Below are 13,232 nucleotides of genomic sequence, written 5' to 3'. Positions count from 1 at the left end.
TGTGTGCCAGAAAGGATGTGTCGCAACCCGTGAGGACCGGAGTAAAAACCATGCGAGGACAGTGAGAGGTCATCAGGCACCACCCTGGAGAAATTCCTGCCTGTTCCCCATGGGACGCCAAACAAACCAAACTGTAGAGTGGCAGATTGTGGGAGACGCAGTGCCCGAGAACTTCACCAGATCCATTGAGTGTAAGTATAGATTCAGCCATATTGCAAATATTTGGGAGGGGATGTTGTTGTTTGTCATTTGTTGTTGTGAAGGAACCCTGTTTCCAGGCGCGTTAGCTGAGGTTACGGATGAAAAAACAGAAAAATACAAAAAAACACTACCTGTTCTCTAGGCGTTCAGCTTAGATTATGGATGAAAGACAAAAGACAAAGAACAGTATACCTGTTCCTTAGGTGCTAGCTTAGTTTGCGTATGAAAAAGAAAAAAAAGAAAAAAGATACCTGTTTTTTAGGCCGTTAGCTAGGTTTACGGATGATTTATTTATGGATCCTGTGTCTAGGCCCTAGCGTAGACGCTTAGGTCACGGAAGGTGGTTTCTTAGTTTATCTCAAGGAGATGTAGTCTTATATGCGGCGGTATAGAAGAAAGACCACATGATTTTGGTATTCCCTGTGATTTGAGAGGCAGGAAGACGGACGTGTGTTATGTCATTTTTGTTGTTGTGTCTTGGGATAAATACTGGGCAGTGCAGTGGAATTATTGGGAGTCTTACACAAAGTATTGGGATTCTTACTCAAAGTATTGGGATTTTTGTGTTAGGCTTGTGATTTCACACGCATGGTTGTTGAATAGAACATGGTGCTTTGATATGAGACCAAAGGCCCATAGTGGGGAACAGGTGCGGTGATGAAAGAAAAGGAGGAAAAGGAGAGAAACGGGAAATATTTGAACATAGAAAACAATTGTTTCTAGCTCGATGAGGTGATGTCCAGATTATCCAATACTGTTATGCATTTAGGCTGGGCTCGAAAAGCGCATGAGGAATTGTGACTTGGCCTTAAGGGTGGATAATCCAGTACGGGGGATGCACAGAGCATGGTCTTGTTGATGGTGGTGAGCCAGAGAGGCTGGTAGAATATTTTGAGAATTGTTACGATTTTGGAAAACCTGACTGAGAACGGATGAGAATTGTGAAATATATAGATTGGCAAAGTATTGAAACGTGTCAAAAATCCTGACTTGAGGTCAAGTAAGTATCAGGAGTCAAAAGGTGACGTACCATCATGGGGGATACTCCCCTTAAGCGTTTGTGCAAGTCCCTTCCGCTGTATCAAGACACAATATGCAAGTATAGCGCAGGATGGACTTGAGATACAGAGGGAAAAATGATGAAGCCATGGCCCCGGGAGGGCAGTCTTTCCAAAGATGTGCTGCAACACATGGCCACATATTTACATGCTACCTACAAAGGGAATAAACTGAGTAACAGATTAGCCATACTGTAGCTATTGGAAATGTTTCCAGTTGGGGAAGAGGACCCACCCCCGAAGGAGTGGATGCTAAACCAGCATGATGTAGGGGGCAAAGTGCCCACGGCTCCTTCTCACCCTCCTAAAACCACAGACCTCACAACAGAAAGCAAGGGATTTTACCCCTTGAAAGAATTAAAAGCAGCGACAGGATATACCAACCCTGTTTATGCACTGCCTGCGTATAGCAGCTATTACATGCTTAGTGGCACCAAGCAGGCGAATAAGAGAATAGAGGCTACAAATGATTAACCCAAGGAGCGCAGCAACCTGCAAGGAATACATATGGTAGATGACAAATGGATATTCAGATGTGGTGGGGATAACGAGGTGACAGTCCCACCAAACGAGTGGGTCGGGGGACAGATACTACTTTGAATGGATGGGATGATTGCAGATGAGCACAGAAGTATGGAAGAGGACATTCAGAAATGAAAGGGGACTGAAGAAGAGGTCAGAGAATGCGTAGAGATAATGGAAGAAGTGGAGAGAATTGAGAGGGGAAGGGAGAGATGAAAAAGTGAGGCTCAAAAGGGAGAAAGGGAAAACAGAAGAGAACAAAAGGGAGTAAAGGGAGAGGACAATGCTGAAGGAGAAAGAAGAAAGAGTGATGAGAAAAGCAGAGAAAGATAACGAAAGCCAACTGCAGGTGAAGAGAGAGAAGAGAAAGTTGGAAATTGAAAGAGTTGTTAAAGAGCGTCGACGCAGAGAGGAAGAAGAATGGGATAGAAGACAGGAACGAAAAAGAGACAGAATTAGGGAGCGGTGTCTTAAGGAGGTAGCAGACATAACGGGACCAACACATCTAGATGACGATGAGGAAGAGGGGATAAGAAGGAGAAGATAGTATATTGGAGCAGGAGGGACAGTCCCTCTGCCCCAAAGACAAGCAGAAGCATAACGGGGTCTCCATTGAGGGGGGACAGCAACTTACCAGAGTAACAGGGAAGCGACAAGGGAGACACATGTTAAGGAGACTTAATTTGATGATGGAGAGGAGGACCGCGACGGCAGTGGGGGAACCATGGGGTCCGATGAAGACAATGGGGAAAAGTGATAAAGATGAAGGGAGGAGACCTAGTCGCCCATCCAGGGAAGTAAGCCCCAAAAGGGAGACACTGTGGGGTACAGAGGAAGCCACTGGGAAAGACAAGCTAAAACCCGAAGAATGCCTCAAACGTCCGAAAGAAAGATCACATAGCACAGGCAAATGTACTCATATTCACAAAGGCTAAGAGCTTTACCGGGATGAAAAAGAGCAAGTATGAAGAGAGCTTTTACTGGTAGCAATGACATAGGGAAGCATGACATGGGAAAAGAAGTGACACAGTTCCTGTTGCTAGAAAAGGGATGGCGGACGACCACAGCATATACCATGGCAATAGATGGACAAGGATAATCTGATGTGCAAGTTGCCCCCATTGACTGCAGGAGCGGGGAAACGGATATCCGAGTTAGAATGATTGACGGAAGTGACGACACTTGCAGTGGATGACATGAAGAGCTTACTCTCAGCCATTCTTGGGTAGGTAGCGGATGATGTTTGGAAATGAGCAGGGTATCCTGAAGTGAGGACACAAAACATGGCGGACGATGGCACACCAATTAATAACCTCAATACAGCCGTAAGGCAAGCTCTGAGAGTACAGTAGCCGGACACATCTGACATAAGCGCGATTATGGCACAAAATGCATGAAGATGAAAACCCACTTCAATATATTCGGGAGAAACAACAACGTTGGTGTCTTGGACGAGAGAGCCATAGCATAAAACAATAGGAGTATTCTATCATATAATAAGCCAAGGGCTACCAGAGCTTGTACAGAAGCAACTAAAGAAATTAGTGGGGATGGAAGCAAAGCCATGGTCAGAACTCCATCTGATTATAGTTCTTTATTGCTGACTAATGCAGGAGAATGCGAGGAAGAAATGCGAGGAAAGGAAGCAGGAAGAAGTGAAATGAATGCAGAAAAAGTTATCAGAGGTACACAATCGAAGTTGTGATGTTGACAAGCAGAGAGGGAGTAGTTACTCAGAGCACACAAAAATGACAGCAGGTGGTGAGGGGAAGTTTTACAGGAAGAGGAGACGTCAGGAGACAGCAATTAAAGGCCACGAGGAAGGGGAGGAATGCCCCGGGAAGAGGGTTTGGGCACCCAATGCAGCAAGGTGGAGAAGGGGTTAACGGAGGACAGCAGAGGCGCATGGGGGATCCACCACAATGCTGGACATGGGGTTGAATAGGTCACATAGCGCGATTGTGCAGGTGCAGAAGTGGAATGCTGGAAAATGGGGGGGCCGACATATCAAACGACATATCCAGTGACTTGCCTAAGCAGAATAGCCCAATATATGTCCTATATCACATGCAGATGAAGACATATGCGCTGCAACCGGTGCCAACACAAGGTGCACTGGTAAAATCACAGCCCATGGTGTACATACCACATACACAAGAATACATGAAGTCACCACAGACAGTACAGCAAGCTCAAGCACAGCAGATTGTTGTAGCTGTGAGACACACAGACTCTGAAGGGCAGACTCCCAAAAGGAAACTAGGGGGAGCGACCATGGTGGGGGTAACCCCTTTACAGGACAGGGATGACTTTATATACACAATAGGACAGCCCACATACACCTGATGTGTTCAATCCTATCTTTTATACCCGACCCGAACGAGGATCCACACGTGACAAGACATGTTCCTTTGTCGTAGATACGGGGGTGACCAGATCCTGTATTGTGGAGGGGAGATACCCAATGTCAGGCATTGCCATGAATGCTGAGGGGTTCTCTGGGGCTTTAGACCCGGTTCCTTTCACTGATGAGCTTTCAATTTCCATAGGGGAACATGACCTTACCATGCCACTGTTATATTACTGACAGACACCAGTCAACATAATGGGTAGGGACATGATGAGTCGACTGAACATGCCCATTTCATTCACTGAGCAGGGGATACTATGCTCAACCCCAGAAATGTACTACATGAATGTATGAGAACGTATACAGGTAAAGGGAAGGCGTGCCGAAACTCGGCACTAGAGAAGTGATTACCCCTCACTACTACGATCCTAGAAAGAGTTTGAGATACCTGAGGTCACACGCACAACATTTTACACGACAGCATTTACATAAAAAGTTAGCAAATATAGAAAGCCAAACGCATAAGCATACATGAAGTAAAAATTTTATTTGTAGAAAAGATTAAAACAGCACTTTAAACATTTATAGAATAGAAAAGATACAAGGACAAGAATATAATGTTTGTGTCAGGCACATAAGACAAGGCTACCAACAAACAAAACAAATAAATAGGACAGGGCAAATTAATACACCCTATAATCCTATAGAGTAATTATGAAAACGCCTAATTTAAGACATTTATTAAGATGCAGGGTGTCGACATGTTTCGGCCATTGGTTGTATTGGACATTTTCTCAGGTGTCCATACAAAAATAAGTGTAGTGGCCATCTTCAGGACGAATAATTTCTTCACAGTTGGCCTTAAGAGTGCTTTGATGTTGACATCATGATTTAATTATCACTGGATCGAGTGTGATCAAAAACAAGGTCAATCAATGGCTTGTAGCAGTTGCACACGGAGGTCCTTAAGTACCAAATCTATGGCAGGGAAACATCTAAGTATGTTCATCCAGGTGAATACCGGGATCATTTTGCAGAGTAAACGTGTTCGTTATTGAGCAGGGGCAGTAATTTTGTAACTCTGAACACTGCAGGGTCAGGTCTAAAGGTCGGCCTTGGCAAGCCCGGAATGTGCTGGTGCTCGATTTCTCCCTTTAAACGTTCAGGGATGCAAAATACGAACGTGGGAGCTGGTCACCAAAAGATTGCAGGCGTCAGACTCCAAACGCATGGATACTACACTGTGTAGTGACAACGGCGGAAGATCGTGTCTAAAACCATCGCATCGCACATGACTCAACGTGTAATCGTGTCCAGCAAAGTCATAGATTCACGAACCCGGTGTGACTCCACGGATGGACGGAGAACGTATACAGGCATTTTGCGGTCAGACTGTACATAGGGTGGTGCCAGTGAACCCAGAGTTATTCCAATATGGAGTGGAAGTACTATTAGCATGACTTCCAGGCATACAGGGCAAACTGCTTCATTTACCCAATGCATTTCTGTTTACACCAGATATCCCCTTAGATGGGAAGGAGGCACAAGTGTTTCCACTAGAACTAGAGATGGTTATAGTGAGGCACGAGTGGATAGTACCGCATGGAACTGATGATACAGAACGGGCATGGAGAACTGTAATAGCAGTTGGAGAAGGGCACAAACTGACTGACTTGACAGACAAATAATTGTTCGGAGATGGTTATTGAGACCTCGACACAGTGTTCTATTTGTATTTTACAAAAAAGGGGGAGCCCCCTGCGTGTTCAGTGGAAGTTCGGGGCAAGGCAAAAAATAAACAAGGGGTTGTAACTCTCACTGTAAAATGACCAAGTGGTTGCGGTCCAGTTTTATGTTTAATTTCCCAACCAATGAATGTTCTGCTTCTTAAGAAGTCAGATAAATAGGGGAATAACAAGGAGAACAATTAGGGCAGACATATTTGACCATACATTTTATTTATTAATGCAAAAAGAAAATAAATGGTTAATTTTTTTCAATGTACAGAGAATTAAGTAAAAAATAGTAGTTCTGAGCAATGCAATAAAGATTTTCACATGAGATGTTCAGAAAACATAGACAATGAAGACAAAACATAACCACTTAAATGGTTGACATTTTCAAACAAAATTATTCAGAGTATGAACACAATAAAGAAAAAAGAGGGGCGGTAAATTCACATTAAAGCAAACAAATTACACAGTTAGATTTGATGTTTACAATGCTAATCAAACTATCTTGTGACAAAGGTACCCATCCTTTGTGTAAACTCATGATCGAAATATGATCATGTTAGGTAAAGCTGCCTACGTGCCAGTTTTGAAACTGTGGATAGATAGTAGTACATGCACAGACCATCAGTTTTTGCAGATAAGATATATGTGCTGTACTAGCGGCATGTTTTGGCTTATTGTCATCTATCTTGGCATTGATTGAAGAGCCTTCGTCAGGGCAAGTTGGATCTATAAGGGGTCCAAAAAAGAAAAATAAACAGTTTTAAGGGAGAAGTAAGGCAACTGTGTAAAGTACACGATCCAATGGATGCAATAAATGCTATTTGCCCAAATTTGTCAACAGGATTCCCTATTTACGTAAAACATTGTGGTATAACGATACTGCTAATTGGAAAAATAAAGATGAAAAGATACTGCACTGTACTCACCCTGTATGTGGCACAGGGCAGTGCAGAAATTTCAGCCTTCAGGATTTGTCGGTGGCAGATTCCTTAACTACCTGGGATTGCAAGGGTGGAGTCTTTGAGTGGGGCCCCAATACCTAGTGCAGTCCTAAAGTGAATGTACTCTGTATAGAGAAAAGTGAAATTAATTCACAAATTAAGGTAATCGAAAAGATATTGATTGCAAAGAGCATGCAAGAATGCAGGGTAAGCTGGTGTGCAAGGAGGGTTAATGTAAACCGATCAGAAAAACCCAAATTATGGGAGATTATGCACAGTAAACACCAAAATGTCAGTCCTCTAGCAACCATGCAGTTGCTGGTGACAAGAAGGGAGAAAGAAAAGGAAAGATACCTAAAAAACTATACCGGATAGTTTTATGTCATGAAACCAGCAAAGCACTGTTGTTCCAAAACGTTCCTAGAGTGCAGGAGTCGCTGAGTAGGAGTTCACTCGCAGTTGCCGTGGTAAATGCGGTGGGGTAGATAACCGCCTGAAATCTTGCATGCTCGTATGTCACGAAGTATGGCAGGATGTCTGTCGAGACATGAAAAGGACAATGGTTTGAATGTCATGCGTCTAAAGCACAAAAAGCAGAGAAAACCCCCTGGTCATAAAGGGAAGTGAATACTCACTTAGTAAGCACTGAATGCAGAAGCGGGAATGGTGCACGGAGCACCAGGAGAGTGGATTAGTCGAGCCGGCTTGATCGCTGTATGCAGGTCGTCCCATTGGCATGGAAACCCTGGATTTTTTGTACGGCCCATAATGCCGTGTGTTAGGGTGCTACCATTTTCTGGAAGGCCGAGGGTAGATTGCTGTGTCTACCTTCCGCGTGTTAAACTCATACGTAATGCAAGTTTAACTTTCGAAGGAACCGACAGAAAGAGGAACGACCGAAAAAAGGGCTGCATTTCAGATGTGACGTTGTAAAGTGCAGTCTGCATCGGGTGTAGTGATGCGTGGTGTGGGGCAAGTCCTCTAAACGAGTGGAATGTTCCACACACTGGTTGTGTGGACGTGGCTAACTTGGTTGCTATGGATACCACGCTCAAGGTAGCTGGTGGATCTTAGTAACATAGCGAGAGCTGGCAGCTAGGCTCGGCAAAAAATGCCGGAATTGGAAAACGAAAGTAGGTGGAGGGCGTGTGAGTCCAGGTGGTGAGGCTAATGTATGTATGGCGCACTATTCAATGAAACACTGGCCAATGTGCAAGGATCAACTGCCATGGTCATGTGATAATGATGCAATTAGGTGGGGCAAATATATTCTTCATTGAGGCCATGGTGAAAAGAGTTAACTCTATATATCCATTTAGCCTCTTTTTGTAATAGACTTATTTTAAAATTTGTGGAGGATGTAATGGTGTCAACTACCCACCATAGAATGTTGTCTGCTGTATGTCTGGCTTCCAAATAATGCTTTACCAAGGGGGCACTTTCATGTTTGCATCTTATTCGGGAGCGATGTTCGCAGATCCGAATGTGAACTGATCTTTCTGTTTGCCCGACATATCTCAAGCCACACGGGCATTCAATGATGTAAATGGCATTTTTTGTTTTGCAGTTTGTCATACTTCTCAAGCTCCATTGTCTATCATTGATCTTAAAATCTTTGATTTTCTTAGTAAATTTACATGAAGTGCAATTCCCACAGGGGAAATCTCCCTTGGACTGCTAAAGGGAGTGGAGCTGTTAAAATCAAGTTTAAGCCAGGGGCGATCTTGCCAGGATCAAAACAATATCATTTGTCCAGGGAGGCAGACAAAGGAATTTTTGAGACAATTTTCACGTTATCGCAGCAAGGGATCTTGGTGCCTTCAGAATCTCATTGTAACATGGCTGTGTACCCTGTGAAGAAGGTGACAGGGGATCATGGCACTTTAGTCAGGATTTGCACCCTCCGAGCCATATTGTTGAAGCAGAGTTTCTGTTAATTCCCAATCCAGCGAACATATTATGTAGCATTCCATCGAAAGCTACCCATTTCTCCATGCCTTCTTCTCTATACCACTTCATGAGGAATCACAGGATCTGACATTGTTTCAATATAGAAATAAAAAGTGGAAACACAAGACTTTCTCAGGGGTACTGTGAATCACCCTCTATATTCAATAGGGTCCTTCAAATGGACCTAGGGAACATGCATCTGGACAACAAAGTCATTCTGTAAGTAGACAATTTCCTAGTCTGCAGCAGATCAGAAGAACAGTGTCAAAGGTGATCTTTAGAACACCACTGCCACAGATGGTAAGAGAAATGAAGGAATTCATATGTCCCTGTAATTATTGCAGGGCCTGGCTGTTCGACTATAGCACATACACACACACCCCTTTTAAACGGGCTCCGGGAGGCCCATATGGGAGCTGGTAACTTGACATGGACACAGGAGAAGAATGAAGCATTTGAGGAATTGAAAGGGGGAATATGTACAGCCCCAGTGCAAGGGATGCCTGATTACAGAGAAGAATGTTATGTTCTCACACTTCAACAGAGTAGTGATGACAGCAGTGCTCACACATAAGATGACCTTAGGACACAAACCAATGGCTTATTACAGTAGACATTTGGGCCCAGTAACGCGAGGACACTACCCTTGTGAACAAGCATTGACTGCTGCTACATTTGCAGTGGAGAAATCTGTGAGTATCAGAATGGGGTGTAGTACCACACTTTACGTGGCGCATGCCCTTTTTGCTATCCTCGAAAAGCCTAAGAGCACATTGAGGACACAGAGAGCATCTGGATATGAGGTAATCATCTGGAATCCAGCGATAAAAATAGTGAGATGCAGAATTGTAAACCCAGAAACATTTATAGCTGTACCAGTAGAGGAGGGATGCCCTACATACACAGCACGACATCCCCAGAGTAGGAGAGAATGCCCTTGGCAGAGGGGAGGTGCTTTTTATTGATGGGTCTTCAACTATAGAACAGACAACAGGGACAGATGGGAGATACTTTTTATTGATGGGTCTTCAACTATAGAACAGACGACAGGGAAGAGACATACTCGGATGGCAGTAATAAAAATAAAACCAAATGGAACAGTTGAAGTAGTGCAAAGTGCGAGGTTACCATCATATTTTTCAGCGCAAGCAGCAGAATTAGCCGCTCTTATAATGGCATTAGAATAGCACATGAGGACGAGGACGCCACTGTGTACTCCGGTTCTACCATGTGACGTCCACAGTACACGCCGGACTGTCATGTTGGAAAAAGAGGAGTTATTAACGTGCTGACGGCACACCAGTACAGCACGTGTCCCTATTGGCCAGACTCATAGACGCACTACACCTCCCATCCGCCATAGCGGTTTTGAAGTGCCAAGCACACACGTGGCGGGGCGGACTCCTGCAGAAATGAAGCAGCAGACACAGAAGCAAAGTGAGCTGCACATTTTACAGAAATAAATGTGTTTAGCAACCCATCTAACACATGCATATGCATACGTCACATGATATTGAGGGAAGGGTATAGTTCAATGCCTGTTACCGAAATAGTGGAATTTCAGGGGCGAGCACCAATAGAAGAGAAGGACTTGTGGGTGAAGAGAGGATGTTCAATATCCCCTATAGATGTGTTATGGCAATAGGAGAGCACGGGAAAGCTGGTGATTGCTGCAACATTGTTGCAGATTGCACTTAAGCAGCTGCACTATGCAACTAACCTTAGTAAGGATGATCTTGCTGCACAGATTTGGGAAGATTGGTTCTGTACCAATCTGGCAGAATATATTGCCACTTTTATGGATGCCTGTATAGTATGTAAAAAGTTAAATGTTGGTCACATGTTCCGCGTAGTGCGAGGAACAATATGATATGGGTCGGCATTTATAATGCACCTATACACAAGTGTTTCAAGGCACGACGAGGCAAGGGAGGGGGAACATGGGGAAGACCGAGACAACGATCTTACTAGGCCAGGTGACATTGAGATCGCGCAAGTGCAGGGGAAGGGGGAAGGGAAAATTACAGTCCTGTACATAGGATAACAGTAAAATAAATAAAGACAGTAAAGACAATAAATAAAAAGTGCGGCCAGCTGGTGGCAAATGCAAGGTTAAGTGCATACATCAGGTGTCAAGTGCTGGTAGGGGGCTGTAGGGATAAAGAAACATTCCCCGAGTGCAAGGTTTGCCAGGGGAGCAGTGCAGGTGTGCAACTGGCGGGTAGGGGACCTGGGCCCAAGATCAGAGGGTAGCCAGAAAGCCAGTGCAGTTCCAGTTTCAGCCAGGAGATCAGCAGCGGGGAGGAGGAGAGAAAGCAGAAACAAAAAAGAGGGTTGTGAGGTGCTTCTGGAACCGCAGATGGTTTGCCTCATGTTTCAAGGCAGGAAGGCTGTTCCAGAGGGAGGCCCCAGCAGAAGAAAGAGATCTACCACCAACTCATTGCTTGGGCCCCAATGGTCCTTTACAACATCTCCATGTAGATTATGTGGACTTGATCCAAGTTTTCCAAGCGAACCGCAACATGATTGTGGTGGTATGCCCTTTTTCTCGCTGAATCAAAGCTGGTCCATGCTCACACACGGATGCCCTCAGTGCAGTGAAATTCCTCGTCAGAGAGGTGTTCCCGCAATGAGGGGTGTCTGAGGTCCTACAGTCAGACAATGGGCCTCATTTTGTAAATGAAACTTTCACGCACATCACAGCCCTGCTGGGGATTAGGCATATGTTTTCCTGCACTTATAACCCGCAAGCGAATGGGATTTTTGAATGCCTCAATGGCTTGCTCTAAGGAAATATATCAAAAACAAAAGCAATGTTAAAGAAGGGATGGCTGCACTGACTGCCCTTAGCATTGTTCGCATTACGCAATCACTCTGGATCCAACCACCATTTAACCCGTCATTAGGTGGTGGCAGGACGATGCATGTGATTCCCGCTTGTTCCTCCCACTAGAGCATTGACAGATGCCCAGAGTACAGCCACTGTTTTAGGTGATGAAATGCGTGAATATTGCACTTCAATGATGGCTAGTACTTCTTTTATCTCTCGACAGCTTCAATCATCCCGGCGGCGTGGTCGAAGAATGATGAGGAAGATAATGCACCAGTAACAGACTCTGAACTGCTTAGGAAACCACCTCTCTATCCAGGGGACCAGGTGTAGATGCGTAATTTCATTCAGTCCTGGTACAAGCCAGGTTTGAGGGCCCCTATTCCATAGAACAAGCAACAGACAAGACTGTAAAGCTTGTGGAAAGAAGTCGTGGAACTACCTTGGAGATGTCAAGCCCTGCAGAGGTGAGACCTCCTCGGCCCTACGCGTAGATGATTTGATGTAAGAAGAAGAACAAGATGAAGAAGGAAGACTTCAGTGGATACAGACCCGGTCGATGACTAGAGCTAGACAAGAACCGAATGAAAAGTAATATTAGGCCCACTGTCCTTTCCTTACACCAGGCAATCTTCATGAAAGTATGGACTGAATTTTGGCTAATTAATCTATACCCACACAACCTTTAAGGAGCACTTTTTCAAACTTGTAGCCACACCTGGACAGATGTTTCCACCTAAGGTGAGCTTTTATGCTTTCCCTCTTTACATAGCACACACTTACCCAATATTAACCAAGGTGATACATCCGTTATTGCATTACTTAAAAACGCCAAACTGCAGCTTTTCTGGGAGCAATTGTTTTCTGCTGCACTGACTCAGTATTCCCACATGAGAGCTTAACAAGCACAACAAAATAGTGATGGTGCATTTCAAAGACTTTTTCAAGTGGTCTCATGAACTGTTTAGGGACAACATAAAAAACATATGGAATTAAAGAAGATGGAAATTGTGACGACCTATTGTGTTGATATTTTGTGCTGTCTGTTGTCTCTTTCTCTCTACCCTCTTTGCACTTCCAAAGGTTGTGTTATTGCATGCACATGCTTCGGTACCTGTTAACACAACCCCAATTCCTGCTTTCACTGAAGCCATATCTGGGCGGGTAACCAGCACTGCCCAAGAAACAGAGATTCAGGCAAAATACAGATATAGATTTTAAACATGTAAATTCATACCTAGTTGATTCAGCCCTTGTGTCTAATAACGTGTTGTACGAGCACATGACCAAGGTGGGGAGAGAGACCATGAAGGAGAGCTGCTGCTATGTGTGCTCTCTCACCCCTATGCCTTGAGTACTTCCAGAACATTCACAGCAACAGAAATCCCAACAGCCAGAGCACAATGCCTCATGCATCTGTCGCACTGCATGACAAGAGGCTGATTCCAAGGAAGATGGGCCACACTAAGATGGATGTCGCAGAAGACATTCACATATGAAGATAGCTACATTAAGACTCAGGAGTCGATACATGACTATTGGAGGACTGACAAGACACTAGAATATGTTCCCGATGGAACAAACAAAGGAGAGGCCAGAATAATGACACAGAAGGAACTCCAATGCCCAAAGACAGGACAAAGA

General features: G+C 44.4%; 1 long non-coding RNA gene across 1 annotated transcript in view; it reads left to right on the top strand.

Moving 5' to 3' along the window:
• The window catches only part of LOC138472646 (uncharacterized), a 117,249-nt gene extending 104,646 nt beyond the window's left edge, over positions 1 to 12,603 (top strand). The window contains exons 3-4 of the long non-coding RNA XR_011268652.1: positions 11 to 191; positions 11,812 to 12,603. This is a non-coding gene — a long non-coding RNA (uncharacterized lncRNA). The remainder of the gene's footprint in view (positions 1 to 10; positions 192 to 11,811) is intronic.
• The last annotated feature ends 629 nt before the right edge of the window (positions 12,604 to 13,232 follow it).

Source organism: Ambystoma mexicanum, chromosome 8, assembly GCF_040938575.1.
Source record: "Ambystoma mexicanum isolate Mex_15411 chromosome 8, UKY_AmexF1_1, whole genome shotgun sequence".
Classification (NCBI taxonomy): Eukaryota; Metazoa; Chordata; class Amphibia; order Caudata; family Ambystomatidae; genus Ambystoma; species Ambystoma mexicanum.
This window is presented reverse-complemented; position numbering and strand designations above follow the sequence as displayed.